An 18,314-nucleotide genomic window follows, 5' to 3' on the forward strand; every position below is an offset into this window, starting at 1 on the left:
GTCAATGTGGATAGAGAAAAAAGAAATGAGGGCTCAGGGAAGAACCTTGGAATTCACTTAAAGTTAGTGGGCATTAAGTGAATGATGATATGTTAAAAGGAAATGAGGGGAGATTGGACAGGGAGGAGGAAAACCAGGAGAAAGAGGTGTCATGAAACCTCAGAGAGGAGAAAGCAAGGTAAAGAGAGGGTGTTCAAGAGTGCTAAAAATTACAGAGAGCTAGGGGAGTACAGAGAAGAGGGCATTAGTTCTGGAAGTTAAGAAATCTTTGATAAATCTGAAGAACCCTCCTTCAGTTGAATGATGAGATTAAAAACCACATTTCAGAGGGTTTGGAAGAGAGTGAAAGAAGAGGACATAGAGGCATTGAGTCTAAGTGATACTTTTAAGAAGTTTTCAAGGAGAAAGAGGAGAGACATATGATGATAGAGGGGATAGTTGAATGTAGTAAAGATTTTATTTAAGGATGGAGAGACTTGATGTGTTTGTAGGCAGCAGAAAAGGAATAACAGATATGGAGAGATTGAAGATGAGAGTCAGAGAGAGAGAAGGGGGAAGAGAAAAAGAGAAAGAGAGAGAAGAGAGAAAGGGGTGATACAGGTGTAGGTTTAGAAGTAGAGAAAGACCCATTTCTTCATCAATGACTGGAGTAATGAAGGAAAGGAAAAAATTCAATGGGAAAATAGATTCAGGAGGATCCTACCTAGACTATGTCAGGGTCATCCCCAAAACTTGTTCCAGGCACAGACATTCACCTTTAGCAGTTCCCAGACTGTAGTACATGCCATTTTCTACTATTGGCAACTATCCCTGTAATCAAAGCTGAAAACAATAGTAAATTAAAGTCCCAAGAATTTTACCTTAAATAGCAAAATTTCTTTAGCCATAATTTAGGGATTGAATATCTTTTCTGATGTTTTGCTAACAGCTAACATTTCATTTATCTTTTACCTATACATTAAAACAACCCGTATTCTGGGACTTCAGATATATATCAATATCTGATAGTTGATTTGTCATTGATATAATGAAACTCCATCTTTAAACCACCATATACTTTCATAATAGCCACAGATTTTCAAATGAAAATTTGCTATTATAATAAACTTATTATCTGTTTTATAACAAAATACCTCCTTAAACACTTAAAAGTTTTCCAATAACTATTTTTATCACATCCTTTTAAAAGCTCAACTCATGTGTAATAGCATCCAGATTAAACAATTGTTTTGTCTAATACCATTTCGGTTTTACAACTTTCTCTCAACTTTCACAATATGAGAGAATTTAAAAATACAATAATAATAATAATAATAATAATACTATGTATTTAAAATATGAAACAAAAACTTCAGATGACATCAATTATGTTTCCAAATTCTTCCATACAAAAATCATTGATCTTATTACTTTTAACATTTTAAAACCACTTTAGATTTATCAGGTGTGGAATAATTATATTCAATTAAGAGATAATAATATAGTGCTTAGCAAATGCCAATGACTGTACTAAGCTCTTTACAATTATTATGTCATTTTAATTCTCACAATAGACTAGGGAGGTGGGTATCACTATTATTTTTCTTTACAGATCAGGAAACTGGGGCAAAGATAAGTTGCCTAAAATTACACAGCCAATAACTTTCTGCATCCAGAACGTAATTCAAGTTTCCCTGCATTTCCCCAGCATTTTAAACTCCTATTTTTGGGAATCTGGGATGAAAGTGTTTAATAGCTTTCTTTCTTTCTTTTTTCCTTTCTCTCTTTTTCTTTCTCTCTTTCTCTCTCTCTTTCGCTTTCTCTTTCTCTCTTTCTTTCTTTTTTTCTTCCTTTCTTTCTTCACTCTGGGATTACTTCCCAAGAAGTTGTTTTTCTTCATTATCCCAATGATAACAATGAAGTTATTAATCTTGCCATTTACTTTCTAAACTTTTATAAAATCTTATCCTTATTTTTCTTTAAAACAAATTCTACCTCAAAACTTATTTCATAAGGGACTGAGTTCCTGGAATTATCCCTCAAATCTCAGGAGCTCTCTCCTGAAATCTAAAGTGATTAATCTTCAAAGTCCTTAATTTGTTATTTTTAAAAGCAGTTCTGCAAGTTTGATTATCTGACTTTATTCCTATAATTCCAACTTGGCCAATGTTGAAAAGACAGAAAAAAGTGTCTTACTGATTTGTTTCTTTTCTTACAACTTAGTTTTGTATAGAGAATCTAAAGTGGGAATTAGATCTACTTATTGGGACAATTGCCTTAAGTATGAAAGTTCATTTATCTTTCCCAGTGTAAAACTCTTTGATTATAGCCCTTAGAAGTTTTTCTGGATGGTTGCATTTTAAATCTTATAAGGTAATGGAATTTACAAACAACACAAAAATGATACAGACATTTTATATTTTACAAAGATAGAAAAACAGACAAAATAACAGGACATATACAAATAAAAACAAATTTTTTTTTTAACAAAGCACATAGTTATGGTCTATACAGAGGCACTCAATTACAGAGGCATGTAGTTTCAGCCTTATAGAAATATGCAGTTTAAAAAACAACAAAAGCATGCAGAGGAATAAGAAACACACAGTTATAATTTTACAGAGGCATCCACTTTAAACACACACACACACACACAACACAGGCAAACCGAAGGACCAGTTAACAGAGATATGCACAAGATGAATTGGATCACTGGAAGAATTACCTAGAAGAGAGGTGGATGGAGTTTTCCTTGCAAAGAATGGGGAGCTGGACCAAGTTGGGGTCTTGGAAGCAGGAAGAAGCATGGAGGATTTACCAGAAGAGGATGCGTATGTGTCAGATTCTGAAGAATTAAATTTATGGTAGTGCCTAATAAGTTCCCACTGGTATTAGAGAGTCCAATGGCTTGGTTTTGTATCCAATCTCCCTCTTGATATCAATTAATGTCAAGAGGATCAAGCAGGCCTCTTTCCAATCTGTGGATAGTTGGAGCTGAACAAAGCAGGCCAGAAACAGGAGAGTCAGAAATCAAACAGAAGCTTAATTTCAAAGTGAGTGAGACAGATTGTATATAGATATTGGGATTCTTCCCCTAGTGGGGGCACCTGATGTAGCATAGGAAGATCTCAATATTTATGCCAATGGATATACAGTGAGCTGTAGCCCTGAGAGTAAGAGGTAACAAAGAACAATGAGACAAGTTTGATTTTTATTAGGGCTTCATGACTGGAACATGGATCCAGCAGTGCTTGTCCAAGCTCAGAGAACACCTGGTGCTGGTCAAGGCAAAATGATAATTACATGACTTTGTCAGAGGGGGAATGTGAAGGATTGTTTTTATATTAAGCTCAGGGCATAGTTTGCTTTCTGGGTATTAGCTCTGAAAAATAGGATGTCTTTTAATATTTTGATAATATATAATAAGCCAAGTTAGCATGATTGTAAGGCATCTTTTATTTCTGTTTAACAGAATGTTAAGTAGGTCTGGAGGAGTTGTACTGGAGTTTGTCAAAGCCAAGAATGTCTATAGAACAAAGGAGCAAGGGGGAAGAATGTGTTGAATTGAATTAACATGGTCAAAATGAGAAGGGCATAACAGCATTGATGATCAGGGAAGGCACTGAGGTATACACTGATGATCCCAGTGAAGATGAAGAATAAATGTAAGAGGAGTTAGGCATAGAAAAATGATAGAAAAATGAAAGAATATTATAATTTTTTAAAAAAGAATTTTCAGAATTATTGATTATGGGAGGGGAAGGCAACTGTGTTCTATGACAAGATCAAGGGTATGAACATCCTTTCTTGAAGTGAGTTAGAATGGAGATCATTATTAGGTAATTATGTAATTATGTGATTTGGTAATTAAGTTAGAGTGAGAATTTAGATTGAGAAATGGGAGATGAGGATGTTTGAAAGGACAACATGTATATTGAAGTCCCTAGTATAGGTACAGGAATTAGAATAGATAGAGAAATTGTGATTCAGTCACTGAAGTCACTGAAAAATAAATAACAATGTCTTGGTGAATAAGGGCCACCAAGAATCCGAGTTGGGTGGGCAAATTTGAATAGAGTGATCTTTAAAGGAGTAGATGTTACTGAGTAACAGTAAGAAAGGGAGAGTCCTCAAAGCGGCAATGGGGAGCAAGGAGTATTCTGACTCCTTCAATGGGGCCAGTGAGTTGGGGAGAGGTGGGAAGTGGCATATGTGAGGAGGTACAACCAGTACCAGAAAAGTGGCAAGGAGTGTACGAGGATGGGAGGATTGGTGAGGGAAAGCCAGGTCTCAGTGAGAGCCAAATAATGGGAGGAACTTTAGAGGAAGAGCTTAAAACGATGACATTATGGAGCTAATTATGAAATAGGATTTCTAGAGGACATAGTTGAAGGGATATAAATAATCAGTCTCAAAGATAAGATTAGAACCCAAGTCTTCTGATTAAAAATCTAATTTCTTTCTACAATACCACATTTTTGCTTGACCATTTTAAGAATTTTGTTTCTTGGTGTCTTTGTAATTTTCTTGGAGCCAAGAATTTGTCAAACCAAGAATGGCTATAAAACAAAGGAATTGGGGGGGGAAGGCGGGGAGAGAATGTGTTGAATTGAACTAAGATGTTCAAAATAGGAAGTATGAAGTAGCATAACTCCTACTATGCACTAGGATCACTAGAAGGAAAGGACAAATTAAAGAAAACCATTCTAATATCTGATATTCTTCTGCAGTTTTGATTTAGTTTTTGAACTAAATTCATGGATGTTTATTTTTTATCCCTGGAGTCTTGATAGTTAACACTTTTGTCTGCTTGTCCCTTCAAGCTTTCCTACTGAACCCACGGAAACATAAAAGGGATTTGAAGAGAAACAATGTATATATATATAAATATAAAACAAAACAAAACATACCCAACAACTAATAATAGTAAGGGCTGCTAATTATTTTATTCTGTCAAAATGATAGAAAATAGATTGTGTTATACTTTATTAGAAGCATTTAGAATAAATTCAGATTTATTCTAGATAATAAGAACCCTTTTGATTACTTGATAGATTTCATCCAGACACTGGTTCTCTGGATGTGCTGAACATGTGTTTTTATGCAAAGACAAAATAGGCAGCAAAGCAGATCTCCTGAATATGCTTGTCCACCATGACTGTGCTTTCCCCACCTTGGTAGAACACTTGCTTTGTGAAATCCTCACACTTAGGACATAGTCTGAAAAACATTCATCGTATCCAACTTCCATTTTTATAGATAAAGCAAATGAGTCTGACTAAGGGTAAACAACTTGCACAGTCACACATTTAATAAATGATAGGATCAAGACTCGAACTCAAACCTGAACCAGCATCCCCTGTAGTTTTTGTTCATTTAAAACAACTCCATGAAGCCCATTTTACTTTTAGACCCTCCTAATTGTTTCGAATTAGTTCTTTACAGCAAACCAAAATCTGCTTCTTTCAGATTTCCCCTCATTGTTCTTCATTTTGCTCTCTGGGGCCAAGTAGAATCAAGTCCAATCCCTCTTCCCCTTGACAGCTCTTTAAATAATTGCAAATAGCTCTCCTCTCCCTCTACATCTCCTCTTCATTAGGCTAAATATCCCCAGCTACCCTCAGAAATACATTACTCATTTTGTTTGAAGGATACTTAAAATAATAAAATCACAGCAGTTCTTATGCAAATACAAGGTCTTCTGAAAGGCTGGTTGTGTGTGCTTGCTGGCATTTTACTATTACAGAAAGTTGCTATGTACACAACTATTGGATTGGCTAAGATTTCTTTATGTCCTGAAAAATTCCAAGTGGTCCCTTCATTGCTTAGTAACTACTATTTAAGAGTTCTTAAAAGTCAATTGAATTCTAAAGTTTAATAATCTTCATTCTATTTAACTCTTATCATGTGCCTGAGAAGCAGGGGAATGTGCTGGTAAATGTTTAACAACTGCCTGTCATATATAAAACCTAAGTTTAATTGACATTTATAAATTTAATCAGTTTTAAGTTTAATTGCCATTGTTAACATTTTCTCCACCACTTTCTTATAAGTCGTGAACAGACAAAAATAAAACCAGCCCTGATTTGTAGTCTTTGCAGATTTTTGAGGTACACATTCTCACAATGAAAATTTAACAATCAGCTCCATGATATTAAGAAACAGCTTTGTGTTGTGGTTAAATAGTCAAGAGCAATTGAGTTCAAACCCAACTTTTCATATAGAATGTCTGTGTGATCCCAGGAAAATCATTTAACTTTTCACTGTTTGTGCAGATTGAAAATAAGGATGTGTATTGGTAGAAGAAATTCCTATAGCATTGCCATAAGAAGTCCAGTCCCTTTATAGAGCCACTATGCATGCCAACATAGGAAGGAAAAACAAAGAAGGAAATCTGTTGCAAAATGTAAAGTGGTCATTAGCATGCAAGCTTCAGGAGTAATGCTCTGGGTTTTATGATGGTTTTACCGGATCACTGTGTTGTTTCTTCAATAAGGATATGTGTAACCACATCTTCCTTGAAGTCCAGATGCTTCAACCAATGGGTGTCAACACAGATCTGAAGGAAATAGCAAGATTTTCTTACAGTCCTGCCAATGTCTACTGCTGTGGACCCATTCAAGGCCCACACAGTCTTGGCTCTCTGCCTAGTGTCATAGTAACGTGACTAGTGAGAACTTCTTTGCATGATATAAGAGACTCAAATGAAAATAGAATTTAGATGGGGATAAGTAAATGTCAACTTCCCCCATGCTTCTGATAGATAGACCATAAAAACTACTGTGAATTCCAAGATACCCCAAAGGCATTTAGGAGTCCTGATGAAAGTGAGTGCTATAATAGTAATTTAATTTGTGTATGTATCCATGCTGTTAGGATCCTCATTTTCTGATAAAATGATTCACCAGTCCAATTCTATGTCTTTCAGTCCTTTATTTTTCTTCCCCTTCTGTTTCCCTATCCAATGAGGAGAGATGTTTATTAAGAGAGCCTATAACCTCTGAGGGGTTTTGGAAGTCTAAAAACTTCTGCTTGGCTTTTGAAGTCTTCCATGTGTCAGTCTGCTCCTCTCCATTTACTTAACTTTCCTGCTAATGCCCAGAATAGTTACCTTCTTTTCTTCAAACATTTCAGTCATTACTAGTTCTTCACCTATGCTCATGGCATCCCCCATAATTGGAATATTTTCCCCCTTCCTGTCCTTTCTGCCTATAGAAATCAAATCCAACTTTTAAAGCTCAAACCCCCACCATGGAGCCATCTTAGACAATTGTAACTAGATGGTACAGGTGCATGATGGACCTGAACTCAGGAAGATCTAGCCTGTAACACTTATCAGGTGTGTGAGTCTGGGCAAGTCTCAACTTCTTTGTGACTTGGTTTTCTTATTTGTAAAGTGGAGATAATAACAATGCTTTCCTCCAAATGAGATAATATTTATAAAGTGCATGGCCCAATACTTGTACATAGTAGGCACTTAATAAATACCTGTTCTCTTCCTTTGGAAGGGCAAAATGGGGTATTGCTAAACACTTTTCAAATCTGTATATATGCTAAATTGTATAATAATTGTTTAAATTGTATAAATGCTCATGATTATTATTAACTGAAGCTCTTGTGATTCTTTTCCTTTGGTATCCTACTGTACTGATCCTTCAACTGCTAGTATCCTAAATGTTCAAATCTATTGCAAGAGAGCACAACTCTGCTGGGCTGGCCATATTGTTTGAATACCAAATATACATCTGCCCCAAAGATTATTTAATGGAGAAATCAAACAGGACAAGCACTCACAAGGTGGTCAGAAAAAGCAACACAAGGACACTGTGGGGGTCTCTTTTAAGAATTGTAGAATCGATTGCTCAACATGGGAAACACTGACATAGGACTGCCCAATATGGCATGCCCTCATCGGAGAAGGTGCTGTGTTCAAGGAGCAAAGCAATTAGCCCAAAGGAAACAGGAGATTCACAAAATTAGAGAAGCCATCCCAAATGTTCACAGGGACAATTGGTGTCCGACCTGTGGCAAAGCATTCTGAGCTCTTATTGGTCTGATCAGCCACAGCCCGATTCTAAGCTAGTCATGTCATTTTGGTCCTTTCTGAAAACAAAGGACAGCAACCAAGCCTAAATGTCCATAACTATCTTGTATCCATTCTGTATATGGTTATTCTGTGTTTATACACACACACACACACACACACACACACACACACACACACATATATATATATATAAACATCATATATGCAATGCACTTTGGAAATCTTAAGTTACTGTATAGATGGAAGCTATAATAATTATTAATCAATAGTCCAACTGATGACAATATTTCTCTTGATTTGTTGAGGACATGAGGGTGTCCTCATTGGACATGTTGGATCCCATAATAAAAAAGAGCTTCCTGAAAGAAGGAATTGTTTCATCTTTTTATCTTTTATCCACCATCTAGCACAATGCTTGGCACACTGTAGGTGCTTAATAAATGCATGTTGATGATAGAATCACAGCTTTAGAACTGGAAGGCTAGAACTTATCTAGTTCAACTCTTCTCATTTTACACAGCAACAACCTGAGACTGAGATAGGGAGAAATGACTTTCCAAAGTGACACAGGAATATATCGCAGCTTGGGGTTAAAACAGTTTTTCTTACTCTAGATTTAGAGGGGTTTTTTCCTGGTCATATGATGACCAGGTCTTGTTTATCATTCTTTTGCATGTACTCGACTTATCTCTCCAAATAGATTATAAACTTTAAAAATTCAGATACTTTGTTTTATACCCTCTTCTTTCCCCAGCTCTACCCCATGTGATGGAAAGCAGCAAAGATTCGTAGAGACAGTATGTTATTCTAGTGTTGTGCCTTCAACTTGGAGTAAAGAGAACTTGAGTTCAAATCTCACTGCAGACACTCATTAATTCTGTGCCTCTGAGCAACCCACTCAATTCTCTGAGCCTTAGTTTTCTTCTTCATAAAATTGGGATAACAACATACCTAATTCACTAAGTTTTTGTTTGTAGATCAAATGAGATCTTATATGCAAAGTGTTTTGTAAACCTAAAGGTGCTATACAAGTGGAAACTATTGTTATTAATTTATCAATGGATCCATCGATGATAATATTTCTTTTGCTTTGTAGAAGGCATGCTCACTTCCAGGGTGATTGGTGCTATTGATATGTATAAGTGGTTCTGGAGCATGGGGCAGTGAGTCCTTAGGGAAAGAAGCGAAAGCAGATTATATAAATGGCTTTCCTTTCTGTCCTATCCCTTGCATCTGGACTTCCCATATCACTATTTTTTAATACCTCTTAAATCAACTCAACAGAATTTATATATCTCAGTCACCATGAAGAGAGGACAGACCCTGTCCTCAAGGAACTTACATTCTGATAGGAGAATACACAGAAAAGGAAGCTAAAAGGGGGGTGGGAGAGATGAAGGTACTAGGCTAGGGTACATGTTAGATAAAATCCAGAAAATAGCCTGCAGAGGAATGAAGATTTGGCTGGCCTGGACACTTTTCTTTAATGGAGATTCTAGGAGGAACTATCCAATCATAGAGAGAGGCCAAAGTGGGTGAGGGTCCTTCCATTGTAGGAATTCACATTGTGTATTTCAGTCTTCTGTATATCTTTCCCCTTTTACTACACCATAAATTCTGTGGGACAGCAGCCATGTCTTATTGAAACCTCATCCCTCCCTGGTACCTAGCATGGTACTCTCTGTACACAGTAGGCCTTTAATAATATTTGTTAAATAAATGGATGGTTTTTAACCTGCTTCTTGTAAGTTAGTAGGTAGGAAAGCTTCACAACTGACATCAAATGGAAAATTAGCACTAAATTGGAAACTGACAGTTTGTTTATTTCTATATTTCAGTAAAAGAAAAACGAGCCTTCATTTTTAAAGATAGAACTGAATTTAGGTCAGAGTCCAATTTTATCATTTTGACAGATTCATATAGGGTAAATTTGGAATTTGCTGGTAAAAAGTTTTAGTTTAAGAACAGAGACCTAGTTGTTGATGTAGGAATGGTTGTCAGCTCTAGTGTTGCTAAGTACCTCTGGAGTTTGAGGGAATTTTAGATTGTTTTTCAGGCCTTAATGCTAAATATCATGTATGTGGTGAACATTAGAAGGAATTTACTCAACCCAATGTACATATCAGGCAGATTTAGGAAAGTTGTCTTTGAACGGGAAGCAAAAGAATTTCGAAAAACAGAATTTCCATTGAAGAGGACTGTGTGAGGAGAGTTCTTTGACTGGAGAGGGTCTTGTATATACTGGCTGTGTGTGTGTGTGTGTGTGTGTGTGTGTGTGTGTGTGTGTGTGTGAATAATGAAGATGCTGAAATATGTTGATTAGCCTAAGATTCGAACAGTATTACAAAAAAGGCATAATAATACTTTTGAGGAAGAAAAAACCTCCAACAGAAGATAGCTATAGCAGATGGAAGAAGCTCAGTGGGGAAGATGAAGTTTAGTAGCAGATGGTAGGAACATCTGGGTAGAGAAGCAGGAAATGGATCTTTGTAGGCAGTGAAGAAAGACAGTTAAAGAGGTGGTATGGAACAGCAATTAGGCTCTTATAGGACTTTTATAGGATCTGTTTTCTTCCTGACCCATTTCATGATTCAAAAAATCCTAATTGATGAAATACTTTACAAAACATCCTTGAGTAAATGTTAACCTATTTACTGCACTTATGACAGGCTTTGGAGTCTGGAGAATGTCTCAGGATTTTAAAGAAGAATCAGAAATTCAGGCCATAAGCAAACTTTAAAAGATTTTCTTTTTCTTTCTTTCTTTCTTTCTTTCTTTCTTTCTTTCTTTCTTTCTTTCTTTCTTTCTTTCTTTCTTTCTTTCTTTCTTTCTTTCTTTCTTTCTTTCTTTCTTTCTTTCTTTCTTTCTTTCTTTCTTTCTTTCTTTCTTTCTTTCTTTCTTTCTTTCTTCTTCCTTCCTTCCTTCCTTCCTTCCTTCCTTCCTTCCTTCCTTCCTTCCTTCCTTCCTTCCTTCCTTCCTTCCTTCCTTCCTTCCTTCCTTCTTTCTTTCTTTCTTTCTTTCTTTCTTTCTTTCTTTCTTTCTTTCTTTCTTTCTTTCTTTCTTTCTTTCTTTCTTTCTTTCTTTCTTTCTTTCTTTCTTTCTTTCTTTCTTTCTTTCTTTCTTTCTTTCTTCCTTTCTTTCTTTCTTTCTTTCTTTCTTTCTTTCTTTCTTTCTTTCTTTCTTTCCATTAAGTCATTTATGGGCACGTAGGTAGTACTGTAGCAGAAAAAGTGCTGAGTCTAAAGTTAGGAGGTCTCTTCTTCTTAAATTCAAATCTGACTTCAGAAACTTACTAGGTGTGTGACTTTGGGTAAATCACTTAATCCTGTTTGTGCCAGTTTCTTCATCTATAAAATAAGCTGGAGAAGGAAATGGCAAACCACTGATTATAAACCCCAAGAAAATCCCAAATGGGGTCATGAAGAGCCAGAGACACATGAAAAAAGACTCAATTACAACAATATCATGGTTCATATTGCATTCTAGAGGAAATATAATTTTTATGGGGGATGAGATTGCATGTGCATATATACATGTTTGTGTTTGACATGGCTTGATCTGTGTCCTAAGTATATAAATTTGGCATCTCAATGGAGAATGGATTGAAGAGGGAAAAGACTCGAAGGAAAGAAGGGATAGACTAGTCAGGATGATATTGCAAACCATATTTGTATAACTCTGATTATCTAAAGCAGCCCAAATTAAATCTAGGAGAAAGAGAAAAACAACTTGTGCTATAACCATAGTTTTTATTTTAAACGAACCAGAAGGAATATTATCTTGAATCATTTCCTGAAAAGAACAATGACTGCTTATTAATGTTATGTGCAATTAGGAGTTTCACTCATTTGACTTTTTTAAAGGAGAACATATTTGTAGTAATGAAAACCAGTTCCCCTATAAATGCTACTTCCCTTTCCACACAAAAAATGATAGAAATTGAGCTTCTATGTAAATATGGCTAAAAGAAAAGAAAAAATAGTGTAACCAAAATAGTGCAATCAAATCAATGTTTTACAAGGAATTCCATAAATATGTATTTCTTAACAGATGTGAAAGTGTAAGCAATGGATTTGGACAAATTGGAAATTGACATATTGCTTATTTTCATGTGCCAGCAACAAAAAAATAATCTTCCATTTATAAGGATGGAGATGAATTTAGATTCTATCCTAGTTTTTTTTTTTAAAAGTTATTTTGACAAGTTCAGATGTGGGAGAGTTGACATTTACTGCTGAAAATGTTTTTCCAGGCTTACCTAACATATGGTCCATGGATATTAGGAGGAATTTTCTTTTTAGTACAATAAGAAGGTGGCGTATAAGTTTGATAGATGATGGTTTTATCGCAAGCCACTTCCATCCTATGGGACCCACTAAAGCTACCAGGATATGTTTGATTTCCACTCTGAACCTCATAGAGTACTTTGTTTTGTTTTGTTTTGTTTTTTTTTGCAATGTTCTTTTCACAGAGAATTGTGCATGATAGTTAACCCAGTATTAAATTGGAAGACTCCTGACTGTGTTATACCTAAACTTTGTATCTCCATCGGCACTTAGTAAAGTGCTATGTACATACTAAATGGTTAATCAATGTTTCTTGAATGAAAAAATGATTTTTTCCTAGGCTGAGAGAGTGAAGCCTTACCTCCAAGAATTTGGATTCAGTATACCTCTGTAGAATGAATGTATCACCACAAAGTTCTATTCTATAATCTCATAGTAGTGTATCAAAGACACTGTACCAGTGGAACGTGAGCTCTGGTAAGTTCTGCCATTCCTTATTAGCTTTGAACATGATCTTGTCAACTGATCAAGTCTTTTTCTAAAATTTAATTTAAAAAGTTTAAGTAAGGAGAAGCTTGTCATTCATCTGGCCCCTTAGTGATGAATCTTTGTACATGGAAACCCATGAAACAAACACTTGGATATTGGTACTCTTAATATAAAGTTCTTGTCTAGTGACCCAATAAGTGACTGTTCTTGATATTTTAGGTATAAATGAAACCAGAAGAAAAAAAGGAAATTACAATTAAGCTGAAGATTGGCTTATAGGTTCTCCTTGTAGAACCAAGGAGAAAGAATCAGTGGAATTTGAATTTTATTGTGCACTTAAAGGTAACAACAACATGATTTCATGGGATGTTTGGTCATCACATATTGCAATGATCATTATTTGTATTTGCAGAGAGGCCATCATGAAAATTCTTGCTACTTATATACTAATATGCCTTGTAGAAGATGCAATAGAGAAATGATACAAAGAATAATATTAATAAAATAATACTAATTAAAGCACCAATTTACTTTGATACCTGTTGACTTCCACAAAAAGGTGGGAATGGGAGAATGGCAAAAACATTTTTGGAAAAGGTGGATCAAGGAAAAGTAATGAGCCAAGTCAAAGGCGTTAATACTTGACTGATTATATTATGAAGCACTGGACATGATAAATATCAAATATTATCACAAAAATGAAATTAACTATATTACACTTTATTATAATAATGTCTATTTCCACATTAGCTATGTCAGGGGAAAAAAAAGCAAGAAAAATAATTAAATTTTTAGTCAGAGTCCATGTTTTTGTGGAGATGAATAGTATTTTTCAGCCGGATTCCTTTGGAGTTGTGGAGAATCATTGTGTTAATGAGAATTGTTATTTAATTGAATATTGTTACAACATTTATAGTTATTATGTACAATGTTCTTTTGGTTCTGCTTATTTCATTTTGCATCATCAATTCATATAAATCTTCCCAAGTTTTCTGAAGCATCCCCTTTATCATTTCTTACCACACAATGATATTCCAATATATTCAATATATAATTAAAACAACAACAAGCAACACCGAGTGCAGCTTGTTTCTGACGGATGAAATGCTAGATGGGTAAAGGTAGACCCTAAGTTTAGACCCTGCCTTTGTGGGTCCTTCCAGTTCAAAATATAATTCTATTATTCTATGTTTGTACAGTTATGATAACTGAAAATGGATCATATTCAGTAATTGGAAGTAATTGACAAAATAAATCAAAGTAGAAATATATAACAGATAAAAGAGTTAGATAAAAGAACATTATGAGGGAAAATGTAAGATCAAAATTGAAGATAGGCTAGTTTGGTGGTTAAAAATGAGTTATATCAGGTGCACAGCCTCTGATGAACTAATTTCAGAAGAAAGTGAGAAAGGCTCTTAACCACCACCATGTTGGGTAGATTCTCTGTGGTAAACTTATGGAACATGTATAAAAACATGCATAAGACATAAAGTCATGATTGGGTTAAAATCTGCAGATCTGCATCTTCAGATGGAATACTTAAATGAACGAAATCATCTGAAATACCATTTGGGTATTTAAATAAGGTGTGAGTGTGAATGTTTGATAGCCATTGTCCTTCTAGTTGGGGTAGTTAAGCTAATTTTAATTAGTTAAACTTTATTATTGTTGTTGTTGAGTCATGTCTGACTCTTTCTGGCAAAGATAGGAGAGTAGTTTGCCATTCTTTTCCTTCTCTAGCTTATTTTACAAATGGGAAACTGGGGCAAATAGGATTAAGTGATTTGCCCAGGATCACACAGCTAGTATATGTTGCAGGCTGGATTTGAGTTTCCTGACTCTGATGCTCTATCCAGTGTGCCACTTAGCCACCCAACATAAACGTTAGGCAATGACAAAGTAAAGTAAGAAAAATCCTCTTTTAAACTTTTTTTTAGATTTTCTTAGATTTATTAGATATTTAATTTTTAGATATTTTTGGTCAAAATATAGGGATCTCAGGAATCATTTAGTCTAATTCCTCATTTTGCAAGTGAAGTAGGAGATACAGGGAGATTAGGTGCATGCCAACGGCAAAGCTGATACTGCCCTTTCACATAAGTTGGCTCTATTTGTAAGTCAGACCTCAATGTGAGCATCTTTGAGCTATTATTCCTATATTTTTATAACTTCCCTCATTTCTTCCTGAAACTTCAGTTTCTAAACTACAGCTTCTCTACAAACTCTATGACTTTTGTTGTTGTTTAAGGGCAGCTGTTTTGATGGCTCATGATTTTGTCCTTAAATTATACCTTAATTGTGACTTGAGAGTTTATAAGAACAAATAATGCTATAACTAAAAAAGTTGCAGGTATTTGTTCCCCCCTCCCCCCCTTACCCACCGCATCTTAATTAGCATTTAAGTATTTTTTTTAAAGGTGATGTGGCTTAGATAGCAAGACAAAAAATATCTCTAACCTCAGGGAATGTAAATTTTGCTTGAGTAACATATGTATATGTACATGTATATTTCTATATATGTCATGGACATAAATAAGCAAAAACAAATAATGGGAATTTTGCTGGATTTGGAGTGAGTAGAACTGGGTTCAAATTCTAGCTCTGCTGCTTACTACTTATGCTTTAAACAAGCTACTTCTTCTGGACTTTAGTTTCTTCATCTATAAAATGAGTGGAATATTGCACTAAATGGCGTTTGAGGTCCCCTTCTGTTTTTAATCTATGAAACCCTATTTTAAAATTCAGTTTAATCAACATTTATTTATTCATTCATTTGATGAAAATTTATCAAGCATTGTTATGCAACAGTTTCCTTTAATTGTTCTGCCTTAGTTTCCCTGAATTGTTCTGCTTCAGTCTCCATGGTAGCAACCCTCCTTCCTGATCATTAGGATGGAGATAATTAGGGTTGGGAGCCATGATCACTAGCATTCCAAAGAATCATAGACTGCAGATGGTTAATCTCAAAATGGGTGGGCCTATCTTCTATCTCATACTTAGTGGCTCCTAACCTCTCAACTTTAGAATTTGTGATTCTTCCTTGCCCCCAACCTGTCAGAACTGAATTTATGGTCTGTTCCTGGAAGTTCCCGTTCACCAGAGCCTAATCCCATCCTGCCTTTGTTCCCCAGATTGCTGGAGTCCTATAAGAATCTCTGGAATTCCTCACTCCCTGCTGGATGCTTTGAGACAAGAGTCCAATCCAGTCGACTGAGGGTTAACATGGATCCTGCTTTGACCCCAATCCAAGTTCTCTGCCTGGTGCCTCTAATAAAATATTAAAAATTCTCTAATCTCTATCTTGCCTCAGTTTCTCTGGCATTACAGCACCTACATTGTTGAGGTGTGAGAAATGAGGGTTGAGATATCCCCTGACAGCAATGGGGTCCCTTGACCTGTCCACCAGCTTTGAGAAAGAATTCACAAACCCCAATGAAAGAGGCAAGGTTTGTGGCAAAAATAAGTTTAATTACACTGAGAAGAAAATATCTTCATCACGGACAAAATCCTTTTAGGATTATTTGCAAAGGTCTGGGCACACAACATTTGATTTTATTGGATTCTTTTGGCCCAGACCTGGGGACCTTTCAATAGAGGGTGGTGATTATGCCCCTGGCCAAGATCTTCAATTGCTTAGGAGATTACTATCTGGGAGTTTTCCCTATGAACAGGAGGGTGGGGCCCCTCCCAGAGGCTGAAAGGGTTTGAGACCTAGGACCACCCTTCCCCCAAAGATTAAAGGGACAGTTTACCAATCCTTTCCATCCTTCCTCCCCAAAGATTAGGGAGACAGTTTATATCACTATGAACCTTTAACCAACATTTATAAAGCACCTTTTGTGCATACAAATTAGGATCATAGATTTAAAACTGAATGGACCCTTAGAAATCAAGTTGCCTAACCTTTTCCTGGTAAATTTGAGGAAGGTGAATATTAATAGCTGGGGAGGATGGGGATGGTTTCACTGAGGAGGCAATGGCATTTAAGTGGAGTTTTAAAGACAACATTGAGGAGATTATGGAAAATCACCTACAAGTTAGGACGCGAAATGCTGAGTTTGGAGAATGGCTAATTAACAAATTTGACTGGAATAAACATTGAATTAAGGAAATTAATAAATAAAGCCAGAAAGGTAGGTTGGAGTTAAAATAATAATAGTATTTGGTCCTTTAAAGTTTGGAAAATGCTTTATAAATATCACTTCTATTTATTCTCACAACAATGGCGGGAGGTTAAGTGTTATTGTTATCCCATTTTGTAGGTGAAGAAACTGAGGCTGAGAGACTTGCCCAAAGTCACAGAGCCAGTAAGTATCTAAGGAAGAATTTGAACTCAAATCTTCATAATTCTTGGTCTAACATTCTATGCAATTTACCCATGGACTGCCTTCTTGTAAAAGGCCATAAGTAGCAGGCTAAGGAGTTTGTATTTTATCCTAGAAGCAATGGAATGCCTCTAAAGGATTTCTTGAGCAGGAGAATGACATGACCTTCTGTACTTTCTAAAGGATAAAATAAAGGCTGTCTCTGATAGGTTTTTATTATGTTTAGTGCTTGCATTGAAATTGAAACTCAGTTACCCATGATTTGTGAAAAACCTAGATATAAATATATTTGGAGATTTTCTGAAGTAAATTCCTGGTGGTTCAATGAACCAAAAGAAGTTAGCTTTTAGACTCAGAGCTAGTCAAGTAAAGCTAAAGATCATTGTTTTAGTCAGGGAAGGAACTCTAGACCACAGCTGAAGCCAGCTCAAATTAGTTCAGGAGAGCTGATTGTTAAATTTTCAGCATGAGGACTTCTACTTTAGACAGTAAATGAAAATCAGTATTCGATTGTTTTGTTGATTGTCTAGACTTAAGAAAGTGATGTAAACAAAAAATAATAAATTTAGAAGTGTGTTGAATATACATATCTCTCCTCCTACCTTGAGTTTATCATTAAACATTTACCCATATGCCATTGAATTTATATCATTTTATAGTTTGCAAAGTATTTTATTCATAATAATTTCCTGTTTCTTAAAGTTCTCCTAAGTGGAAACTCAAATGCCATTTCCAATGGGAAACTTTTCCTGGTTGTTTATGATTTTGCATGATTATCTATCAAATCAAATGATTTTGAATGATTATCCATAGAATCAAATGATTATCTAGTTACTTGTTCTATCCCTCCCTCCCTACCACAGACAGTTATCTGAGAGCAGAAACATTCAGCTTTTCATTTACACAGTGCCTTGTATATAGTCAATACATAAGAAATACTTTAAAAATTGAATTGAAGCTAAGTGGTAGGATTATTATTATTCCACTTTTATGGATGAAGAGACTACAGCTCAGAAATGAGGTGACTTTCTCAAGCTGTCCAACTACTGAAGGCCTTTGTTCATCCCAATGCCATTCAGAGGGGCTGAGTGATTTAGTGTAGTGTATTAGACTGGAAATCAGAAAACTGGAGCTTCAATTCTAGCTTCATCAAATGTCAGGGCCAGCTAGGAGCAGTTGGTTGTA

This window comes from Sminthopsis crassicaudata, chromosome 1 (genome assembly GCF_048593235.1).
Source record: "Sminthopsis crassicaudata isolate SCR6 chromosome 1, ASM4859323v1, whole genome shotgun sequence".
Classification (NCBI taxonomy): Eukaryota; Metazoa; Chordata; class Mammalia; order Dasyuromorphia; family Dasyuridae; genus Sminthopsis; species Sminthopsis crassicaudata.